The sequence below is a fragment of the Panthera leo genome, chromosome A2 (assembly GCF_018350215.1).
Source record: "Panthera leo isolate Ple1 chromosome A2, P.leo_Ple1_pat1.1, whole genome shotgun sequence".
In the NCBI taxonomy this organism is placed as follows: domain Eukaryota; kingdom Metazoa; phylum Chordata; class Mammalia; order Carnivora; family Felidae; genus Panthera; species Panthera leo.
Window position 1 is genome coordinate 139,987,455 of NC_056680.1, and position 25,383 is coordinate 140,012,837.

A 25,383-nucleotide genomic window follows, 5' to 3' on the forward strand; every position below is an offset into this window, starting at 1 on the left:
AAAATTGCTAAATGATTGCATCGTTGAATGGATGTGCAGCTTGAATGTCTCATATTTCAACATTGCTTAATTTGCACCTGAGCTCCAATGATACATACTATGTAGTCACACCCCTTCCCTAGACTACACAGCCTTACATACTAATTACTTTAACCCTTTGCCCACACATAATTAATTCTTTACTTATACCTTCTACTTAATATTTCTTACCTATAACAGTCCAGCTTTCCCACCTCATTCACCTTCCCCTAATGTTTCCACTGCTCATGCTTTAAGAAACAGATCAGGTATCATCTCCCCAAGCAAACTTTTACAACTTCACTAGCCTGAATGAGACACTCCATACAACAGCACTCTGCAAACCTCTTTGATGTCCCGCACGAAATTGTTTTGTGGTGGTTTCTATACCCACACTCAACCGTGAACTCCTTGAGAGCAAGGACCTTGTTTTTATATGTGTATGTTCAAGGCTTGATTCAGTTTTCTGAATAAATAAATGAATGAGAGCTAGACCTAGAGAGACCTAGAAGGGATCTTCAGGGTGGGCAATGTTAGAAGTAATTCACAATGTCTATATTAGGTTCCCATTACTGTTATAATAAATTACCACAAACTTAGTGACCTAAAAACAACACAAGCTGGTTTCCTTATAGTTTTAGAGGTTAGAAGTTCTAAAATCAAGTGTTGGCAGTGCTGCATTTCTTACAGAAGTTCAAGGAAAGAATCTGTTTCCTTGCCCCTGCCAGATTCTGGAGGCTGGCTGCCTGCATTCTTTGGTTTGTGGCCCCTTTTTCAAACTCCAAAGCCAGCTGCGTAGTATCTTCGTGGCTCTCTGATTCTGGCCAACTTCGACCACGTATAGGGAAGGACCTCTGTGATTGTACTGGGGTTGCCTGGATAATCCAGGGGAATCTTTTCATTTCAAGATCCTTAATCACATCTTCAAATTCCCTTTGCCATGTTAGCTAAGTATCCACAGGTTTGGGGGATTATGACATGGACATGCTCATGGCATTGCAGGCATTTTAGGCATTGCAGGCATTGTAGGCATTGTAGGCATTGTTCTGCCTACCACACAGTATTGAGTCAGGATGTCCATTAGCAAAGGTGGTCTAGTGAAAGGTGCCTTGTTCAAGGCTGGAAGGAGGAGGCTCATGACATGACAAGATAAAACTTCCTCTTGCACTTCTACCTTTAGAATTTTGCCTTCTACATAAAGGATACTTATAAATAGAGGATAAACAGGATCCTTCATAGATACATTGGAAGAAATCATGACACAATGATCCTTGCCCTCATACTGAGGAAGCTTTCTTCCAATACACTACGATTTTCTAGCCAAATGATAATAACAAATAGCAATATGCATCGTTATTTCTTTTCTTGATGGTAAGAATCATTGCTGAACCGAACATCCTTATATATCCTAGAAGAGTGACACTCAACTGCACATTTATATCATCTGGGAAGCTTTCCTTACTGAAAAAAATTTTTTAATGCTTATTTTATTTTCCAGAGAGAGAGTGTGTACGTGCACGAGTAGGGGAGGGGCAAAGAGAGAGGGGGGACAGAGGACCAAAGCGGGCTTTGTGTTGATAGCAGAGAGCCTGATGCGGGACTGGGAGAACCATGAGATCGTGACCTGAGCTGAAGTCAGACGCTCAACTGACTGAACCACCCAGGCACCCCTCATCTGGGAAGCTTTCTAAAAGTACTAATGCCTCAAATCTTACCTCCCCTTCCCCACCAAAGATGCTGATTTAATTGATCTGGGGTGGGTCCTGGCATTACTTTTTAAAAATCCTTCCAGGTGATTTTAATATTCCAGAGATTTCCACAGGCATGCCCATATCATAGGTGAGGCACTATAAGCTATTGACTTGGTAGTTACCTGGTGTTAAAATGAAAGGACTAAAAACTGCAAATTGTGCAAGTTCAGCATGACTAAACCATATTAAATTCTTCCAGACAATTTTCTCATATTTCAAAAAGTAGCCATAGTTCGAAATCTGAGATGATATGCATTTGTCTGTAAGTTCATCAATCTCACTTTACTTGTGATATAGACACAAGAGATATATTTCAGGAGGAATGATTTAAATACACTCAGGGTGTGGTGGGGCCTGAAGACATATAAAGTAAGAAGAAATTGAGCAGTGATCTTAGTTTGCTCAGAAGGTGGATAACAGAGAGGGGAAAACCTCATTAATTGCTTCAGAATGGTTTTGTTCAGAAAGCAACGGAAGGCCGTTTGGCTTTGGATGCGTCTGAGCAAACCAAGGGGCTTATAAATAAGAAGAAAGGCTCAGACTACTTCTATGTATGGAAAATGACAAGGTTTCCCAACGCATCACTGCTTTGGCAATGTCTATGTAATTATATTGTTCTTTAAAACTGCACTGCAAGATTCATTACCTGTCAGAATGGCAGCCACTTTACTTCTTAAATCAAAATCATTAGCAATTTTATTATGTAGGGAGATACTATCTTCTAAACTAGTAGCTATAAAGTTAATATCTAAGTTGTAAGATGTACTTTATCCTTATCCTATGCACCCAAATCCCTAGATTCTAAATATAATACCCACACATTTGGTTACGTATCAATTGACTTTTAAAAAATTTTTTGGTGATGATGTTTTAAAGCATTAATCCCCGGTTGGGTAGTTGGACAAAATAAAGGGAATTCAAGAAATAGTCTAGCTTCCAGTACTGACATTCCTGCTGAATGTGACTACGTTAAGAGCTTGGATTTCTTTTTGTCTATGTGTTCACACTTCAGGTTGTAACTCTTGGCACACTTAAAAAATGGCAGAGAACTCCCCAGAAACTGATGGTTCTGTGACAATGTCATCTTTTGTAGGTCATAATTTTTAATATACTTCAACATATCCTTCTGAACTTTTCATTTGAGTGCCTGCCATACTGCCTATGGCTCAAGAACAGAAGAGTCACAGTAGTAATTGGAGATAACAGAATCTTCACAAATATAGGAGTCATTAGGGATAGAATGTTCTGCGTGCTGGAGGAACCATCTTTTTGAGGTATAGTACCTGTAAAAATTTTTGATTAAGTTCTTATCTATTTGGGTAAGTCACTCAGTGAAGGGGCTACAAAAAGCATCTTTGCCAACCTGGATTTTGAGATTTAATATAAACGAGTACCTGTGTGGGTTTTCCTACAAATGAGTGAACAGATATGAGACAAGTCCTATTTTCCATATGCAGCCCCATATGTAATTTTAAGAATCCCACATATTTTAAAAGATGCTCCACTTTTTACTCTCTTTCTATTCAAAAACATCGCTGGGCATTTTTTTTTTTTCTCTCATTGCTCCTCAGGCAGGAAAGCAGCATTGGACCATAATTAATACCCTAAATATAGTTAAGTGGAAAATATAACATGTGCCAGACACAAATGGTCCACCTGACACGTAAGCTCTTTCATATGTGTTCTTCCTCTATTTCCAGTTCATCAGACTCTGGCCTATATTAAAATGGAAGACATGTTTTTATTTTCCCACAATACGATACACAATAAAGGACTGAAGAGGAAACTGGAATTCGTCTTGCAGCTGCTTTTATTTCTGTGCCTCACTGCAAGCTATAGTAAAGGTGAAAGCTCGTGTCAGGGAGCAAGGGACACCTTCCATTTCTCTAATGCACCACAACCGTGAGACAATCATGTTGGCAGCTCCAGTCTCAGTGGTTTTATTGGGAAGAAGGGAAAAGTGCTCTAATGGTGTCCTCTGGGCTCAAAAGTAAAGCTTGTCAGAAAGACAATGCCTTGTCTTCCACATGAGGAATGGGCCTTTTCATTCTGTTTGTGAAGGGTATTTATGCTTCTTTATAATACGCGGTGTTTGTTATGTGTGCCTTTTACTGGAGAAGGTTTAAAGCTTTGCTACCAGTAGCAAACACAGCCAGAGGCAAGAAGCCACCTCCATGAACAAAGGTGGGCAAACAGAAAAAGGGGACTTCCTTAAGCAGAAGGAAATACGAAAAGGGGGGGGAACAATTTCTGGAGCACTGCCCACCCACAATACCACTGTAGGATTTGCGTGGCCTTCAATCTTTGCAGTTTCTTATGGTTTTAAATTTTCTGCCTGAGTTTGTCTTCCCTGGGACCCTTGTCACGTATTCTGGTGTTGGAAAATTAATTAATGAAGGTATTCTTTTTAAACTTGGCTGCGGTACTGCTGTGCTTCCAGAGATGCGTCCAACCAGGATCATAAATATCAAGCTCGGATGCCTGTGTGTTCATAGAACCACATTATTTTAGAATTGCCACAGTTCTTGGACATAGTCCAGTTCTAGTTCATCATTTTACACCTGAAAAATAAAAAAGCAAAAAAAAAAAAAAAAAAATGGAGGTCCTCTAGTGAGGATTTTTCAGTCACACTTAAAAATTCTGAGTGTGGTTTTGGAAACACAAACTGAGCTAGGTGATGGCCTTAAGTGGCTCCCAGGGGCTTTTTTGGGCAGGATTTGTCTTCTCTAAAAGCAAAAATGCACATGTATATTAAAAAGGCCCTTGGTCTAAAGTACAATGACTGGAACGTGCATTTGTTGATTGAATTAATAAGACAAAATGTGATCCCTTGAAGGACTGCCTAAAATGGCTACCAATTGTGAGTTAAGACATTTCCAATGACTCCTCTGTAAGAGGTAACACATAAAATGAACAGGTAACATGGGGGAGCATCATTCTGGTCGTACCGCCATCTGAATCCACATTGCTTAGAGCAGTGCTTCCCTAGAACTGCCTAAAGAGTGATGTTAATCGCAACAGATTTTTTTTTCAGTCCAAGGCTAAATGAAAATTTAATAAAATAGGAGAGGTGAAATAATTCCTAAATATTTTAAATTCTCTCAGTTTAACATATAATCTCCTTTTTCCTAAAATGAGCTCCTTTCCATTTTTTTGATATTAAAATATATTATGTTATGAAATAATTATGCTAATGTATGGTAAGTTTTTTCTTCTATCATCTTTATTGGAAAAAAAAAAATTGATAATAGTATATTTAACTGGTCCATGAAGCCAAAAGTTTGGTAATTCTTGATTTCCACACACCAGGTAGCTTTTGACATGTTAAGGACAGAGGCTAGTGGGTGAGTAGGGAGGCCCTGTGCCTGGCTGCTGGGGGTGACAATGAGGGCAATTTCACTGTCGAGAAAACTAGTGGGCTACCATAAGCTGCTACCCTTTGCCAGAAAACCGTGGCCCTTTGATTTTCTATAGCACACACAGTTCTCAGATTGTTCCTCTTTGCTATCCATTATGAAACATTTTTTACTTTCCATACTTTTTGTTCTAGTCTGGGTAGCGTATGCTTCTGCCTGACCGAGACATACTATGCCTGGATTTCTTTTTTTTTTTTTTTAATTTATTTATTTATTTGAGGGAGACTGCATGTATGCATTTGCATGTGTATGTGAGTGGAGGAGGGGCAGAGAGAGAGAGAGAGAGAGAGAGGGAGAATCCCAAGCAGGCTCTGCGTTGACAGCGTAGAGCCCAATGCAGGGTGCTGTCTCCTAAACCATGAGATCATGACCTGAGCCGAAACCAAGAGCTGGATGCTTAACTGACTGACCACCCCGGTGCCCTTTTTATGCCTGAATATCTAATACCAATGACAATAGTCAGTACTAGCTGTGAAATTGCATGAAACTTGCTTAGCTTCTTTAAATTTCAGTGACCTCTAATGTAAGTGGAAATAATATCAATAACCAATTTAAAGGGTTATGGAGAGGACTGAATAACATTACATGTGTATTAGTGCCTGGCACTTACTAAATGGTAACTTATTCTTTATATAAGCTTATATATATAGAAGACACAATATATAAGTGACATATATTTGTGTATACATCATACATATAAAAGTCATATATACACACTGTATATATACTATATATACTACACACTTTATATTTACATGTAGTATGTGTATATATATGAATATGTATATATGTATATATCCAAACATATAACTGTACAAATGAATACGTGTAATGTATACAAAACACATATGAGATACTAAATGAGAATACAATAAAATTAAACGGTAAATTGTATAAATTTAAACAAGGGAGAGATAATGGGACATACTCTATACAGGTGTTTAGGAAAGCTTCATGGACTAGTTGGAGTTCTTGCTATGCCTTGAAGGCTGGAAACCAGGACAGAGGGATGAAGCAGATATTCAGAGACATTTTATAGAACGATCATGGGATCTGAAGTTGTAGGTCTTCTATTTAACAAAATAAACGGTTGGCATTTATTCTGACTGTAAAAAGTTGGTACAACGTGAATAGCAAACAACCTTTTCAAAACTAAGCTCTTCTCAATTATATCAGTGAAAAGTTTAAAACAGTAAATTGCCTTTATGTCGTGGAGATTTCTTTCTGTCCCAAACATTAAAGTCCATAGATACTAAAATGAATCCAAAAGGCACGCTTTAAGCCTGTTTTATTAAAAGAACAAATGCCATATTCATTGAGGACTTGTGGTAGTTGTATACAAATGCATCTGTTTTGCATTTCATTAACAGCATCAAAGGCATTTTTGCAGGATTTTCTGATTTGCCTTCAACTTTTGCAATACTAAAAAGCATTTAGAAATGAGCCTTTATTTTTAGAATGTTTTAGGCTAAAGTGGTAGGATATATTTAAGGTATTTCTTTGGAGATTGATTAGACTTTTGTGTGGGTATTGCTAATTCAAGTCCTTTTCTAGAATCAAGATAGTATTAAACTTCATTTTGACTCCATTGTGCAGTGGGAAGCACTTTCAACAATAGCCAAATTATGGAAAGAGCCTAAATGTCCATCCACTGATGAATGGATAAAGAAATTGTGGTTTATATACACAATGGAGTACTACGTGGCCATGAGAAAGAATGAAATATGGCCCTTTGTAGCAACGTGGATGGAACTGGAGAGTGTGATGCTAAGTGAAATAAGCCATACAGAGAAAGACAGATACCATATGTTTTCACTCTTATGTGGATCCTGAGAAACTTAACAGGAACCCATGGGGGAGGGGGAAGAAAAAAAAAAAGAGGTTAGAGTGGGAGAGAGCCAAAGCATAAGAGACTCTTAAAATCTGAGAACAAACTGAGGGTTGATGGGGGGTGGGAGGGATGGGAGGGTAGGTGATGGGTATTGAAGAGGGCACCTTTTGGGATGAGCACTGGGTGTTGTATGGAAACCAATTTGACAATAAATTTCATATGTTGAAAAAAAAACATTGTGCAGTGGGATCTTCTTGAATGTTTCCTTACCAATTGCACTGCTGCGGGTTGTAAGGGCCCACCTCTTCCATAATATTTTCAAAGAGAAAAAAATCAGGAAATGGATTCCCACCCAACTCTGGACACTCACACGTCTGCTTTAAATACTTGTCACTTTTCGAGGATGCTTGTGTGCACTGGACTACCTACGAATGGTCATTTGAGGACAGGAACCAAACACAGGATCAGTTTACAGAACTTGATGTTTCAACTGTTCCACTTCAAAATGAACAGCAGGTCTCTTATCACTCATTCACTTTTACGGAGTTAGCTATCGCTTCTCACCCATCCTTTCAAACTTCCCAAACATTAATCTCCAGACATAACATCACTTCTGTTCTTAATTGTATTTCTTACTACTCTCTTCCGGGTTTTTCTACTCATTACTCTTTTTATTTTAATGTTTATTTATATTCTGAGAGAGAGAGAGAGAAAGAGAGAGAGAGACAGCAAGGGAGGGACAGAGAGATAGATGGAGACAGAACCCAAAGCAGGCTCCGGGCTCTGAGCTGTCAGCACAGAGCCTGTTGCAGGGCTTGAACTCACGAGCAGTGACATCGTGACCGGAGCCAGTCAGATGCTTAACCGACTGAGCCACCCAGGTGCCCCTTCTACTCATTATTCTATCATCATTCCAAAGTTAATTTGTCTAAAACTGAGTTTGTTTGTTCCCTTTTCCAAAACAATAACAAAACCCAAACCACCAAACAAACAAACAAACAAACAAAAAAACAAAGAAACAGTCCTAACTCTCCATCTTCATTATTCACTGTATCAATTGAAACATCCTTTCCACAGGCTGGAGAACTCAAATTCCTCTTTTTTTGTTTCCCTCTCCTATATAGTCCTTTGAAGTGTCTTTCAGATTTAGCCTATTCTTCCAAAAGCATTAAGCTTCCTGTCTTTAATCCATTCGACAGTGAGGTGGATCTTTTGAAGGTGCACTTTTCATCTGGCTTTACTTAGGAGTTTAGTAACTTTGTTACTTAATCCATAGACTCACATTCCTCTGTCTGATTTTCCAGGTTGTCTGTTTCCTGTTTCCACCCTATCTATCGACTCAACTTTGCTGCCAGACACGGGCCACCACGCTGACACACATAAATGCACAGCCATCTAAGTCAAACCATCCTGCTTCTTCTCCTCTACACGCCACCCTCAGCTTTCTCTCCATTCATTGATTCACACTGATGACAGTGAGCAAATATCCTCCTTTCGCCTTCTGTTATATAAACATTATGACTTAGTTTGGGGACCGTTCAAAGGGGTCCGTTTGATCTCTTTGATGCAGCTTTTCCGATTACTCAAGTCCATCTTATTTTCTTCCCTCTTTGAAATGGGTAAAGACAGAAATTCACAAACTATTACTTAATTGTTCTGATTGTTTCATGTATATTTATGTTTCATGAATAGTTCTGGAGCCTATTCCCTAAGAAGGAATACTAAGCACTTATTTTTGCACATAGTAAGTAGTGATTTTTTTGGCAGTTGGTTGATTATGGCTCCCTGTCAGGACTTAAATATCATATTCAGGTTCTTGGTAACCATAGTCTTGCTCACTCTGAAATAATTGGTATAAAAACTGGTTTTTCAAAAAATTTTTTTTAAGACTAAGTCAATCCTTTGAGAAGCTGAAGTGGCTTTCAGCCTGGGTCTAAAAATCATCACGTTCTTCAAAAAGTCATACATGAGAAATTCTGAAGAGGGCGCTTCACAATCTATAAGATAAAAATTCACATTTATCCTTTCATCTTTATCCAAATACATCAGTACTGAAGAGACAAGACCATAAATAGAAAAAGGCCCTGAAGGCAGCAGCTACAGACACCGAACAAAAAGCAACGTAAAAACAATGCAAGAAAGGGACTGCGGTACCGCGTGTCGATCATTGGAAACACACTTGCAGTTACAGGAGAGCAATTCATGCCACAAATACTTATCGAACATTTACACAAGAGAACTCACTTTCCAGTTATTATACATTGCAAAAAATAAAAATCAGGATGGAATGCAACAATAGAGGCAAGGATGTATATACTTATATACATAATCATATATACATATGATTATACACACACACACACACACACACACACACATATATATTAATACAAAGGCTACTATTTCTTAGGGACCCACCATGTGCCATGTACTGTGCTTCATATATATCATCTCATGTAAAAAATCACAGAAATCCTAAGAAGTAGATATTTTTTTCTTCTTTAGGAAAGAGACTTAGAAATTTTAATTTTCTTACCCAAAGTTACACAATAACTGGTGGATATCCAGTGCACGTCCAGTTCTGACTTCAAACATCTTTACCATATTTAGAAGGAACAGTAGCACTTTGGTCGATGGAGACAAGCATAGAGGAAGTTTGGGAACAGTGCTAGGCAGGGGCATCAGCATTAGAGCTAAAGCAAAAAAGGCAGGAATTGATAGTTTATCAGTGTAACTAGATTGTTCACTACTGTTGAGGTTAGGGGGTAGATGAGAGAAGTAAGGGCGTGAGTTGAGGAAAGTCACACCATAGAACGACATTATCCAGAGTTTGGACTTTATCATAAAAGTAACAGTGACTCACTGTGGATGCTAAGCATGGAAACATAGTCAGACTTATATTTCAGGAAGGTCACTGTATTGGCAGTCTGGAGGATGGTTATGACATGGAAATTGGAAGGGCATGGAAATATTTATAGTGAGAGAAGTTGGGATCCTGAACTAAAGCTGTACAAGGGCATATGGAGAGGATGCAAGAAACTCGAGAAATATCTTTTGAGGTAGAATTTATAAGGCCTAATAGATAAGGTGAGAAATAGAAAAAGTTGAACCCAACATGACCTAAGATGGTACAGACTATCCTTAGCCCACTTAATTGTTTTATGGGAAGAGAGAAGAGTGAGCCTCAGGCTGGGAGCCTCCATTTATAATTTCATCCTGGGCCCCTCAGTTATTAAGGGTGAGACTTCTCTCAGGTTACTCGTTTTGGGTAATCAAGTGGATCATGAAATAACATGGTGAATATAGGAGAATCTGGTTTGAAGGAAAAGGACCAAACAACTTGGCTTGAGATATTTGTGACTTATCCAGTGAATGGTGACTCATAGGCAGATGGATAAAGGTTATCATGTTGCTGTTTTTGTCTATTTTTTGTTTGTGTTTGCTAATAGCTTTCAGACCCCAACAGTTCCTATTCCCCTTCTGCTCCCACACCTAGGCAGGCTGATAAGAAAGCCTGACATTCCCTCTTTTGGTACCAGCACAGACTTAAACCTCCCCAACCCTAACCCACACAAAGGAAGCCTCACTCCAGTCTTCCCTCCAACCACGAGAAAACTCCAAGCTGGTTCCCCTACTCTGCCCACTCTCAAGCCAATTTAGGACTGCTTTGGATCCTATTCTGTCTCCCAGCACAGCTTCCTGATGTGAATAATAAACTCTTTCATGCCTTCCTGATGTGTCTATGATGTCATCAAACCAAATTTTGCCAGGAAAATCCATACTGGCTCTGTGTGGGGCAAAAACAGTGTGATTTCTTCAAATGTATTCTACCAGTTCTCTCTCTCTCTTTTTTAATGTTTATTTTTGAGAGACAGAGAGAGAGAAAGAGCATGAGTTGGGGAGGGGCAGAAGGAGGGGAGAGAGGGGATCCGAAGCTGATTCTGTGCTGACAGCAGCAAGCCTCCTGTGGGGCTCAAACTCAGGAACCGTGAGATCATGACCTGAGCTGAAGTCGGGAGCTCAACTGACTGAGCCACCCAGGCGCCCCCATATTCTACCATTTCTTAATGGAGTTTTCACTGATCTTCTAGAGAACTTCCTTTCTTCTTTTTTAACGTTTATTTATTTTTGAAAGAGAGAGAGCACACAAGTGGAGGAGGGACAAAGAGAGGGGGGAGGGAGGGAGGGAGAGAGAGAGAATCCCAAGCAGGCCCTGCACTGTCAGTGCAAAGCCTGACATGGGGCTGAATCCCATGAACCATGTGATCATGACCTGAGTCTAAACCAGGAATCAGACGCTTAACTGACTGAGCCACCTAAGGCCCCTGAATTTTATTTTTATTTTTTATTTTTTATTCAAAAGTTGCCAAAATCCAGAAGGTCATCATCAAAAACAATGATTTTTATGACCTTTATAGTTTTTAAAAGTACCAGTCAGGACTTTTGTAGAAAAGTTCATTTCCTTTTATTTCTGAGTTGTGCTCCATTATACTGACACACCACAGTTTGTTTATCCATTCACCTGTTGATGGAACTTTGTGCTGTTTCCAGCTTTGGGCTATTACAAATAAAGCTGCCGTGAGCATTTACATACGAGGACTTATGTTTTCATTTCTCTTGGGTAAATATGTAGGAGTTGAATAGATTGATCATATGGCAGGTATACACTTAACTTTTAAAAAAATTATAACACTGTTTTCCAAAATGGTTATAGTATTTAGCATTTCTACCAGCAGTCTATGTACCTCTAATTTCTTCCTATTCTTACTAACACTTGGTATGGTCAGACTTTAACTGTAGCCATTCCTGTAGAGGTATATAGCGTTATCTCATTGTGATTTTATTCGCATTTCGCTAATGACTAACAATGGTTGTGCCTCTTTTGATGTGCTTATTTGCCATCTCTCTAGCTTCTTTGGCAAACTGTCTGTTCAAATCTTTTGCCCATTTTGGGGACAGGCTGTTTCTTATTGCTGCTTCCTGAGATTTCTTTACATATTCTATATACTACTCCTTTATTAGGGATATGCTTTGCAAATATTTCCTCCCAGCCTGTGGTTTGTTTTTCATTGTCATAGCTATCTCTTCAACCTCATTTCTGTCTGTATATTTATATGCCAGTACCACACTGTTTGGGGTAGCTTTATCATGTTTTGACACTTGATGAGACTGGTTCTCCACCACGTTCTGAGGTCTCAAGGGTTTTCCTGGGTTCTCTTTCTAGTTTTCTTGCTCACATTAACATTAGAATTAACATACATAGTTTAAAAATCTTACTCCTATTGTTAATGGGATTATATTACACTTTGATTTATTTTAGGGAAACTGACATGTTTGTGATATTGAGCATTGTTTTTCATTAACATGATGTGTCCCTCAATTTGTTCAAGTCTTCTTTTTATGTTCTTATATAGCATTTTAGAGTTTTATTCATATTGATTTTATATATATCTTGTTATGTTTATTCCCAGGTAATTCATCTTTTCGGATACTATTGTAATGGCATCTTTCTAATTTCTTATTGTTTGCACACATGAATGACATTGGTTTCTGCATGTTAATTTTCAAACTACTCACCCCATTGAATTCTGTCATCATTTTTTTTTATGTTTTTTTAATTTTTTTAATTTTTGAGACAGAGAGAGACAGAGCGTGAACGGGGGAGGGTCAGAGAGAGAGGGAGACACAGAATCTGAAGCAGGCTCCAGGCTCTGAGCTGTCAGCACAAAGCCCGACGCGGGGCTCGAACCCAAGGACCATGAGATCATGACCTGAGCCGAAGTCGGACGCTTAACTGACTGAGCCACCCAGGCACCCCAATGTCATCATTTCTAATACTTTTTCAGTTGATTCTTTTGAGTGTTCCAGGAATATGATTTTATTTTCTACTTTTCAATTTCTACATTTCTAAATCCTTTATCTTTTCTAGTTGTGCTATTATTTCCAAGAAAATGTTAAGTAATAGTGGAGATAATGGTCATGGTTTCTGGTTTCTGGGTTTTTTTTTATTTGTTTGTTTGTTTGTTTCTGTTTTCAATAGGTTTGTTTCAAGTGTTTGACCATTAAGCATGATACCAGCTTAGAAATAGAATTAGACTCATTTTTATTATAATAAAAATATTCTCATTTTTAGTACCTATTGGCTGCTAAAGTGCATAGTTTAGAGTTGAGAGAGATAAAAGTTATTTGGATTATTGCAAAGCTTCTTCTCAGAACACACATAGGAATTCTGCTATTTCTTTGTTTGGGTGGATATAATTTTCTTCAGTTTTTGACATTCAAGAGTGTAGATTCCTTACACCAAAACCCTTTAAGCCACAACATCTCCTGACACTTCTTCACTGTCCTTCTTGTCAACAGTTCCTATACCAAGGGCCTGGGTTACAGACAATAGGATGACATGTGGTCATGACCTTTGCTCAATCTCACCTTCCATGATTCTCGGTGCTATCACCCTGGAACCTTCAGTGGCACTTAGGCCAGTTCATGACTCTACATTCCAGCATTGTACTTAATGGATAGGTAGGGGCTCTAATATTGGGATTTCTTACAGTATAAGTTGCTCATGTTGGTTTTCAGGTTCCAGCTTCACTTTCTTAGCTAAATATGCTTTTCAGCAAGGAGTTTTTATTGTAGCAAATTATATATAAATCTTATAGTATTTTTTCTTCAATTTGTATACCCTATGAGTTTTCCTTGGGTATAGGATCAGGAGAGTACACTTGTCTACATTTACTCACTTATTTCAACTCAGAAATCTCCCACATTAGTTTTCAAATGAGCATAATATGCTCTTTGCCCTTCAAAATAACTACTTTAAGAGATAATATGCTAATGCTAATGATATTTTGCAAAGACTTAAAAAAAAATCCCTCCTTTGGAAATAAGTTGAGGATTAACTTTTGTTGTGACATATAAAATCCACCTAATTACTTCATAGTCATATTGCATTTTCTAATGTAAAATGATTCCATTCAAGCACTCACCTCACCCTACAGTCACTGAATAATTCTGGACCATATTTGAAAACTAAATTAATCTCCAAACACTGAAAACTTAATACAATACTACTAACGATTTTCAAAATAAATGTCCCAAGTATATTCCTTTTTCCTTTTCTCAGAGACAGCTCAAAAGGTATATTACTCTGCTATTTTCCCCAGGGATACAACTATATCCCTTAGAATTAATATTAGGCATAATTATCCATGTCATTTTTACGAGTTATTTCGTTTTATGAATATTTTATGAGTTAGATACTTGTCACTCACCTTTAAAAATCTTTTAATATTATTAATTTTCCAAACTGTATTTCATCACAGACTTGTACTGAGAACAGTTTATAGCTGATACATGAAAAAGGGCCCTAGTGATAAATAAGTTTGAGAATTATGCATAAACGAAGTTAAGCAAATTTCTTGGTTTCAGTACTTCTGATAAACCTTCATACGCTAACGTGTGCTGTGACTATCTAAGACAGATACACTACATAGCATTTTCCAGATTGGGCTGGTTAACTGAGTCCCCTCTTTCCTTTTTTATCATTTATTTTCTATCCCTCCCAAAGTGTGCAATATTCAAATAAGAGCATTAATTTATAATGCAGCAAAGATATCTCTTGTCTTTCTTCTCTATTCTTTTCCTTCTCTCTTTTAAATCATGATCTAATACATCAGCAGAATTTAGTGTGGAGAGAGAGACACAGAGGCTAAAGTACACTGAAAATTCTCATCAGCTTCTTTAATTTTTTTTTAAAACTTTGCTCTATAATGCAAATTTGTTCTTATCTCTTTTGCTTACCCTCAGTAGCCATTTATTACTAAAAGAATAAATTCCATGTGTGCCTCTTACATTTCTGGACTCATCTACACATGCTCTGAATGTTCCAGCAGCATCAGACAGCTTGTAGATCACCTAACAGGCCAAATATGTCAGGATGATCCAGCATGATAGTGTCAGGAGCCCTGCAGACCTGTTCCCTAGGGAAACTGGTATAAACTTTTCAAAAATCAATCATTTTAAGGACTCTGAAAATGGCTCTAAGGGAAAATAGCAAATGAAGAAACATTTATTCGGGAAAATTTGGTAAGAAAAGCATGAATCTGTAATATTTGAGCCAAGATTCCTCCCTTCTGCCTTCTCTCAGCTCAGTGAGGCAGACACTCTGTTTTAGATGTGTCTAAAGAACAAAGGGCTCTCTCTCACTCCAGCCCCCAGTCAAGGGGCTTTCTTCCTGGGAGGGACAGGACATCGTCATTTCTCCACCTTGCCCCCAGGTACCTATTGTCGATATTAAATTTCAGATGGGGCTTCCTTCTGCCAAATCACTGCTCATGGAATGAAGGCTCTACTTAGGGCAAGGAACTGCTGACAATATTAGGGACTTTATCACTCTTGCCCTGGCTCTTGAGGAAAAGCAAACGGAGGAGACCTCAGGCTACTTACTGCCCATCCCCTACTCTCCCACCAACTGCTTGGCTCCTAAGGTGACGATGTCATTCAGAGAGAAAAAAAGGGGTAGAAAAAATTTTTCTAAGAAATAATGGTCAAAAACTCCCTCTTTTTTTTTTTTTTTTTTTGGAAAAACACTAACCTATACATTCAAGAAGCTCAACAGATCCCAAGTAGAATAAACAAACTTCAAATAGGATCTATAAACTGATACATCACAGAAAAAATGCTAAAAAGCAAAGACAAAATCCTGAAAGCAGCAAAAGAAAAATGACTTATTACTTATATACGGGAATCCCAAGAAGGTTAACAGCAGATTCTCCCAGCAGAAACAATGGAGGCCTGAAGGCAATAGGATAACATATTCAAAGTACCCCTCCAAAAAGTCCCACCAAATCTGTTCACCAAGAATTCTATATCCAGCAAGGCTGTCTTTAAAAATGAAGGTGAAACGTAGACATTCCTGGATAAACAAAACAGAATTTCTTGTTGATAGACCCACCTTATTAGGAATACTAGAAATTTCTTTGGCTAAATGCAAATGACTCCAGATGGCATCTTGCATCCACACATACAAAAAATAAAATAAAATACAATAAAAAGCACCCGTAAAGGTAACTGTAATTATGAAAGACAGCATAAGTAGATAATTTTCTCCTTCCTTCTCTAAACTGATCTATAAAGCAATTATATAAAAATATGTCTATTATTGGACTTGTATAGAAATATAATATATTTGCCAATAACAGCACAAAGGAGGTGGGTAGAAGCAAAGCTATAATGGGCTAAGAAAATGACTAAGACGATAAAGTAATAATTAGAACATTGTATTACTGGGTTTGTAAAATTAATTGATATAATATGTATAACAATAATACCACAAAAAGAGGGAAAAGGGAACAGAGCTATATAGGAGAGATGTTTCTGTGTGTTCTTACAATTAAGCTAATATGAATCTGAAACTAATTCTGATAAATTAAGATGTGTATGGTAAACTCCAGAGCTAACACTAAAAAAACTTCAAACCCCAAACCAAAACCTCAAAAATAGTGAAAAAAATCATTTAAGAAATATTATGATACATTAGAAAATATTAACCTCATGTGAAGAAAGCAGTTAAAGAAAAACAGAGCCACAAAAAAGATATGAGACACTTAGAAAATAAAAAAATAAAATGGCACATATAAACATAACTATGTTGATAACAACATTAGTGTGAATGGATTAAACAATCAATCAAAAGGCAGAGGTTGTAAAACTAGACAAATATGCTAGTCTGTTTCACACCTCCATGTATATAAAATTCTACCTCAAATGTTTTTCTCATCTTGTTCATCCCCCTCACACCATTCAAAATATAATAATAACATAAAAGCCTACATCTAGCATCTGCAGGACCCAGAGGAAAGGTTGAAATGAAGGCCCAAATGTCATATTGAAATTATTAATGCTTTAAAATATTTTAAAGATAAATATTAAATATTTAAAAGTTAGAAAACAAGTTGACAAACTATCAAAATAGTCTAAAATATAGACTATCTTCCAAACTTTGTAACAACCTAGGTTTGAATTTGAAATTCTTGGTTTCCTTAGTCCATTCTAGAATGGTATTATGAGGTATTCCACTCCCTGGCCCCAATTCCTGGCTTTTCAGCCGATGGCCCAACATCCCTTCTCTTTTTATCCCTGTTTCCATTCCATATTACAAAGGGCCTTGCATGCATGCACATAACTAGAGCCTCACATTCAAAACCCATTGATTTCTCTTCAGCAAACAATTGTCTCTTGCCACTCCTTGAGTCACACGAGGTGTTACAACCACTCTCTGGAAGGTGGGACCACAAAAAATAACCATCTGGGCTGTGGAACTAGATGTGATGACATTTGGAGAGAGTGTTACAGGGTTCAGTGTACTTGGAACTTGGGAGTTATGGCTCTGTGTGGTCCATTATATTGGCCCTACAGACTTCTTGTCCTGTAAGATTGGATGTGGCCAGAGAGGTAAGGTAGGGAAATATCAAATCACAGGACCAAGGAAAGGGGCACCTTTACCCTAGTATAAGGATACTAATTATATGTTATCTGAATCAGTCTTGGGATCCTACAAGTTTCAGCCCAGGTGACATAAAAAGAATATATAGTGTACCCGATGAAAACAATTTTTAATTCTCATCTTTTGATCTTCTTTGGTGCTCTTTTAGAACACAAAGAAGGTCCAATTGATAATGCACACTTTGTTTTTTAAGTTTCTTTATTTTGAGAGAGAGTGCATGGGGAAGGGGCAGAGAGAGAGACAGACAGAGAATTCCAAGCAGGCTCCATGCTGTCAGTGCAGATGGGGCTCAAACCCACGAACCGTGAGATCGTGACCTGAGCCAAAGTTGGGTAGGATGCTTAACAGACTGAACCACCCAGGCGCCCCAACAACATACACCTCTTAACATTCTTTTCATTTTTCTAACTGCTAATCAAGTCCCTTGCCTACCGTAGCCATGCCCAGATCTTTCTCCTGTCACTTCTCACTTTCAACCCCCAAACTCCTCCTTTTATTTCTGCTCTCTCTTTCCTTAAGCTTCTGTTAATTTTTCTCTCTCGTCAGCAAACATCTCTCCCTCTCTCTCTCTCTCTCTTTTGTTTTTGGTTCTTTCTCTACAGAGTCCTGAAATCATCACAATGGGGTCTAAGAGATATTAAGGAGAGGGGAAAATCTAAGCAAGCCTCCTAGAAATTTCCTTGGGATAAAGATAGAAAAAAGAGGCGGTAACCAGGTTATTAAAACAGAGCATTTAGGAATTATGTTTGGCTCTCATTTCCTTTTACCTTCAGTATCTGGTAAAGTACATCTTGCTGATTTGGCTTTCTAAGTGTTGAAACATGTATAAGGGAGTTTCAGGAAGAAATACTGTCATATAAAATCATTGTTAATCTTAGCAAGAACAATTTCAGTGGAGTGGTGTAAGTGATGAATATAGTGTAGAGTGTTGAGTAATGCATGGAAGGTTGAGAAAGGGGAGAGGAGTAGGTGAATGTAGACAACCTTTTTGAAAATTTGTATGAGCCATGGAGAATAATAAATAAAAGTACAAATGAATGAATTAATGTACTAACTGTGTGGTACCCTGTTATAGGATGTTTTACTTCCACAGGCAGTGGCTTTGCCTGTTACATTAAGCTTACTGAATTCTTCTTGAGGATGTATGAGCCAAAATTCTGGATTTTCAGGGATAATATCTTCAGTCCAACTCATTAACTTGTTTTTAAAATCTCTAGTTTGGTATTACAGGAGTTTTTCAAGAAGAGACTAGCAATTTCATAAAAGGCTCACAGGGAGGTCAGTATACCAGGTGGGATTTTCAACGATCATAACCTTTATGATCTCTTTCAACTCTGAGATTTTTTTATTTTATAGTTTAAATGGTCATTCAAGCATAGAATCAATTTTATTCCCTAAATTTGTCATGCTAATCACAATTTTAAGTTGTAAAGTGGTAATGCTATTGCCTGATTTACAGACTCTCTAGCTTTATTTTACTGGGGTATATTGTACAAAGTGGGATTTAAGAGATGTAGGTTGGAAGCTTTAGATTTGGATATCTGAAGGAAAATTCCAGATTGTCTAAAGTATCTCATAGTTCCTGGTCTTTAAAAAGCATACACTGAATTTGGGGCGCCTGGGTGGCTTGGTCAGTTAAGCGTCCGACTTCAGCTTAGGTCATGATCTCACGGTCCGTGGGTTCGAGCCCCGCATCCGGCTCTGTGCTGACAGCTCAGAGCCTGGAGCCTGTTTCAGATTCTGTGTCTCCCTCTCTCTGTGACCTCCCCCGTTCATGCTCTGTCTCTGTCTCAAAAATAAATAAACGTTAAAAAAAAAATTAAAAAAAAAAATCTTAAAAAAAATAAATAAAAAAAGCATACACTGAATTAAATTCAATGGTGTACAAGACAGAATACATGAAATATTTAAGTACATAATTAAAAAAAATTTTAAACAGCACCTTTCTTCTCCAATTAAACATTATGTTATATCCTAATACACTTAGAAGGTAAGGGAGGAATTGTTCTAGTTGAGGCAGGGGAAATGGACCCAGAGCCCTGCTCATTTAGCTTCATCATTTAAACTTTTCTCCTAAATAGACACACACCGCATACACTCAAGCATACACATACGCATACACATACACACAACTCCCTTAGGATTCTGTAGAACACCGTTTAACAAATGACCAGTTAACACTAAGAAAACAATGCAAGATAATTCATGATTAACTCCCCAAATGAGTGGTATCATTTAGGGGTGAGGAAGATTAATATCCACTCGGAACATTTTATCAAATATGTATAAGCTATCTACTGCTGTGTATCCAATTAATCCCTAAATTTAGAGGCTTAAAACAACATTTATTATCGTACAGTTTCTGTGGGTCACAAATCTGAGCACAACTCAGTTGAGTCCTCTAGCTCAAGGTCAAGGTCTCTTAAGGTATAGGCTAGGACCAGAATCATCTCAAGATTCTGCTGGTGCAGGATCTGCTTGCAAATTTTCTCCGTGGGTTTTGATAGAATTAAGTCCATTGCAGGCTCTTGGACTGAGGACTTCAACTCTTTCTTGGCTGTGGGCTAGAGGCTGCCCTCGGTTTTTTGCCACATGGGTCCGTGCGGCAGCTCAGAACGTGGCAACTGGCTTCGTTAGGGTGAATGATGGGGCAAAAGGAGTATGAACAAGATGGAAGTCACAGTGTTAAGCAATATAAAAAGATCTATACTTTTATAATCAATATTATTTATGCTCTTAAACCTGAGAAATGCTTTGCTAATGATAATGAATCAGATGTTTTACGTTTAAAAATTTCTCAGACTTTTTCTTAATTTTTTTTCTCTAGAAACTCGAATACTGGCATTGTTTTAATGCTGAGTTTTACATATCTAAGGGTTATAGAATAGTTCATAACCTCCAGTATATTTTGGAGAGGAAACAGGATGTTAATGAAGATGTGGTAATGTCTCCAGACAAAATTTAACATCTTGATGTGTTTAAGATTAATCGCGTTTCTGTTTGAAGTATAGCCTGTGCCTTTCCTCCTGGCATGACATCGAGCCCCACGATCATTAATGTATAAAGAGCCTGAGCCTCTGTCAGAGATAGGCATCCCTTCAGAACTGAAAAGCAGCAAAACCAGCAATCAAATGCTATGAAATGCATGTTAGGATGGCATTTAGAGAGTGTGCAGTGAGCAGCTGTGGTTAATAGGATAACTGATACTAAGTGATCTATATGAGCATCATGCAAACAAGGCACACTTTGAAAAGTGAGGTTTCTCCTGCATATTTCTTCCTGAATTCCACCCAAAGGGATTCTAAATGCAAGACAGTGGAATTCTCCCAGAAGCACTTCACTAATCGGGCCTCATTTTCTCAACAAGACACAGAAAGAAGTAAAGACAGAAAGCTGTCTTTTTCTAAAATGAAGCCCTGGGCTAATGAAACTTTTGCTGCTTGTTATCTAATACTACCCTAGAAACATCTGGAATCACAGAGCTGGAAGGTAGTGCTGGGCTTTAAAAGACTTTTGCAAAAATAAATAAATAAATAAATAAATAAATAAAGAAGGAGTGTTTTTAAGAACAGAACAGACTAAGGCTGGGAAGATCCACAGTACAGAACTCCTTGGAGAGCCTCACTTCCCCAAGAGCTCTTTTGCACATCACATGGGGCCAGGTCATGAATTTTACCAACACTCTTCACTTCTGCTTTTGTTTGAGTTTACATCATATTTTCCCCCATAAGGGCCCTCAAATTCCATAATTCACCCCAAATCCCTATTGGCTACTACTGATTCTACAATAATGGTGCTGCTACCTTAATGGATGTAGCTCCATGCTGCCTCTAGCGGGGAGACCACACCACGGCTTCCTCTTTCCAAGTCTCCCGCCTATGACTCCCACTTCACCACCATCCACACCCTGTCATGGCTGTCCACTGGCCTTTAGCGGGACTCTCAAGAGAGACCACTGCAGCTCCCTACATCTGCACCGTACTGAAAATTGTCTGCCCAGCTATGAAAAGTATTGCTCTGTCAGCCTGCTATACCAAACACTTAATGAAGCCCCTTAAAAGTGTTCTCCATTTCCATTTTTATTCTCCTTTGGGAAGCCAAACTGTCATACTCACTCTACTAAATTTGACAGTGATGTCTGCTCCCACTTTTCTAAAATCTTCCTGCTTCAAAAAGCAAGGGCCTTTGATGTTCCAGTTTTTTATTTTTGTCCTTCCCACTGTGTATGAGATTCAAGACCCTGTTCAGGAGTAGGCCTGGGAAATGACTGTAACTCTGTGCACCATTATATACTAAGACATGGTGCTCCAACTGTTGGGATAAGGGAGATGTCAGTATATGTTGGTACCCCTACCAAGCTCTGGGTTCCTCATATCTTATACTCTACTTACCTAAATTCTCTAGAAGCGGAGTCCAGGTTCACATTTCTATAATCATGCTTCCTGCTGAAATCTGAGTCCCATAATGACACGACTTGTATGATCAGTTCCTACAGGATGAAGTCACTTAGGCACACTCTCTATGCATTAATGTCTCTCTTTCATCTTAAAGAATAAGACAATAGGAGGGGCGCCTGGGTGGCTCAGTCGGTTAAGCCTCTGACTTCAGCTCAGGTCATGATCTCACAGTTTGTGAGTTCAAGCCCCGTGTCAGGCTCTGTGCGGACAGCTCAGAGCCTGGATCCTACTTCAGATTCTGCATCTTCCTCTCTCTCTGTTCCTCCCCTGCTTGCACTCAGTCTCTTTCTCTCTCTCTCAAAAATAAATAAACACTAAAAAAAATAAAAAAGAATAAGACAATAGGATTAAACACTATATTGAGTGACTCAGACAGAAAATGATGGGACATAAGAGCTAAAGTGAAAAAGGAGTTTGAGAAGGGAGAGTTCCATCTGAGCTGTAGCCAAAAACAAAGTGTCACGGTCAAGGTGAAGCTAGAGATACACTTCAAAGAAAGACAAGCTCAGTGAGACTAGCATAGGACAGGCAAGAGGGATGAATAACCACATATACCTATGTGATTTGGGTACCCGGCTACAGGCTAAAAACACTGATCCTTCCCCTCTGCAATACGAAGATAATTTTTGCTAAGTTCTTAGAAAATGAACAGCCTTACACTTATGTGGTTTGTTGAGACTACTGAGTTGAACATTCATAATAGAAGAAGATAAGAAAGCTAGTTCATGACCAAAATGCCATCTCTTTGTAGTACATGAAGATGTTTATTGCTCTGGTTTTTGCAGGACCAATCCAAAGAGTTAAAAAGAAAAAAAAAAGAGTTTGGAAGGGAAGACCCTTGATGTTTTTACCCATTCTCTTCACTCGTAAGCACATGTAATTTACATTACTCTATTAGTTCAGAGAAGCAGAACCAATAAGATGTGTGAGTGAGAGATTTATCTCAAGATATTGGCTCACGGGATTATGGAAGCTGCTAAATTGGCAGGGTGGGCTGGCAGGCTATAGATCAGGGATGAGCCAGTTCAAGTCCAAAGGCTGTCTTCTGCAGAATTCCTTCCTCCTTTGGGGAGGTCAGTCTTTTTGTTCTATTCAAGCCTTCAACTAACTGAAGAAGGCGTACTCACATTAGAGAAGGTAATCTGCTTTAAAGTCCACTGATTTAAATGTTCATCTCATCTAAAAACACCATCACAGAAACATCCAGCAGAATGTCTGACCACATATCTGGGTATGGTTGGTTAGTCAAAGTGACATAAAATTAAGAGTCAGCACTGACTCTTAGTTTTTTGTTTTTTTTTTTCCTATAATCCTTCCTCGTGACCATGGATAAGTCACTCACTCATTCTTTCCAGCCCTCAGTCTTCTCTTTTGTAAAATGAAGACTGATGTTGTCTAAGTTCCCTTCTATCCCAATCTCACAATATTGCTTTCTCTGATGTAGTATCTTTTTTCCTTTTTCTACCTTTCTTCTCCACAAATATACTTTTATAGATATGTAACTATGTAAGTAAAAGCAACTGATGATTGATCTAATTACAAGAGGCTATGACATCAATAATTGTGGTTTTTTTTCTATGTGAAGATAGTATTCCCATATATTGTTAGAAGAATGTACGAACCGAGCTGCTTTTTCACTAATGCTGATAGGTTTGAGCTCTGTCATCCTCATTTTCTCAACTGAGTTTACCTTGGGGCTAAAGATACACATAATAAAAAGACTTGCTATTATTTCCGTGTAGACTGTGCCCTTAGAACAAAGGCAATTGGCTTCTAGGAGATTTAATGACTTTATTCACATTAGAAATGTATTCTTCAATTAACTGAACTAACTAGACTAATGACCTAAGGTTTTTGTCTGTGTAGCTACCACACTAAGATTCATGAGCAAATGCTAGTTAAAATACCAAAGTCAAATGGCAAAATGATATCAAACAGACCAACAGGCCCATCAAGATTTCTAATTTAAGGACTGATTACTACATGAAATGTTACTTTTTCATGCTTGGCTTTTCTGAATTAAGAATTGAAAAGTAGGATGTTTAAAAGTATAGGATTATTGGGGTGCCTGGGTGGCTCAGTCGGTTAAGCGTCCGGCTTTGGCTCAGGTCATGATCACATGCCTCGTGGTTTCTGCCCCACATCAGGCTCTGTGTTGACAGCTCAGAGCCTGGAGCCTCCTTTGGATTCTGTCTCCGTCTGTCTGCCCTTCCCCCGCTTGTACTCTGTTTTTCTCTCTCTCAAATAGAAACATTAAAAAATAATAATAATAATAATAAATAAAAGTATAGTCTTATTAAAAGTTCACCATTTTTGATACATAGTTCTGCCTTTCTAGTATATGCAAATATGTTTCTGCCGTTAATCAGAGATGCTCATAATCAGAATTTTAAAAAATAAAGCTTTCTTCCTAGAGTACCATGGCACTCCAGAATGCTTAGCCAGTGCTACACAAATATTTGACTCTGTAGATGTCCCTAAGACTCAGCCATTTGTGAACATCCTTGGAGTCACTGTCTTCAAAAATAGCTTCCATGCCCTAGAGGGAATGCATGCGAAGTAACTGGAATGAGACCATTTCCAAAAACAGATTATCAGTTGACACAGATAGACCAGATATTATAGAGAAGATTGATTTGGCCACACCCATAGTATTTCCTTAAGAAAATTGTTATTATATTGGTAATGTCCAAGAGAAAATAGATATGTTTTAATTTCACAAATAAGGAAATCCAGGCTTCAGTCATTATAGAATTAATTTAGCTAACTGTCACAAATAGTCTATGTGATAGGTTTTGAAAGATCTGTGAAAAGATTCTTATGTTGAGACCATTGATCACAGAGCATGAGAACATTCCAAAAGTGTACCTAAAATTGACTTATCAAGACTCAGGAGGCTTAACTGGAATTGATTCCTAAAAAACAAATAGAAGTGTTAAGAACATCACATGTGTTTTATGCCCTTAGAGAATAAATCTTCACAATGCAACTGTGGTCTTTGAGACAGACTCATTTCTGTTTTAAAAAAAGGTATATATATAATGTTCTGCAAACACACTCTTTATTAAGAGCAGCAATACCAAATATACTCAAAGCAAGAACAGTGTCTGAGCTATAAAAATTCCCCCATGTTTAGCCTAACATTGCATTTGAGTCTGAGAATTTTCTTAATATGTCACACTGATAATAGACATTTTACCATCTACAGGCAAAGTGAATATTCTGTTGGCCAGTGTGTAATATGTGTCAGTTATAGAACTGAGATAGTTAAGCAAACACCCAAATACACATGTGTCTAAATTTTGATTTTTTTTTTAGAAAGTTATATCTATAAAATCACCAAAAGTTGTCTTTAAATCCAATCCAATGACCATTTGTCAGTTTTTCTCTCCTTCACAACAGACGA

At 38.0% G+C, this 25,383-nt stretch overlaps 1 long non-coding RNA gene across 5 annotated transcripts in view; it reads right to left on the minus strand.

Annotated features, from left to right (window-relative positions):
* The window catches only part of LOC122210692, a 490,688-nt gene that overhangs the window by 92,386 nt on the left and 372,919 nt on the right, over window positions 1-25,383 (minus strand). The window lies entirely within an intron of this gene.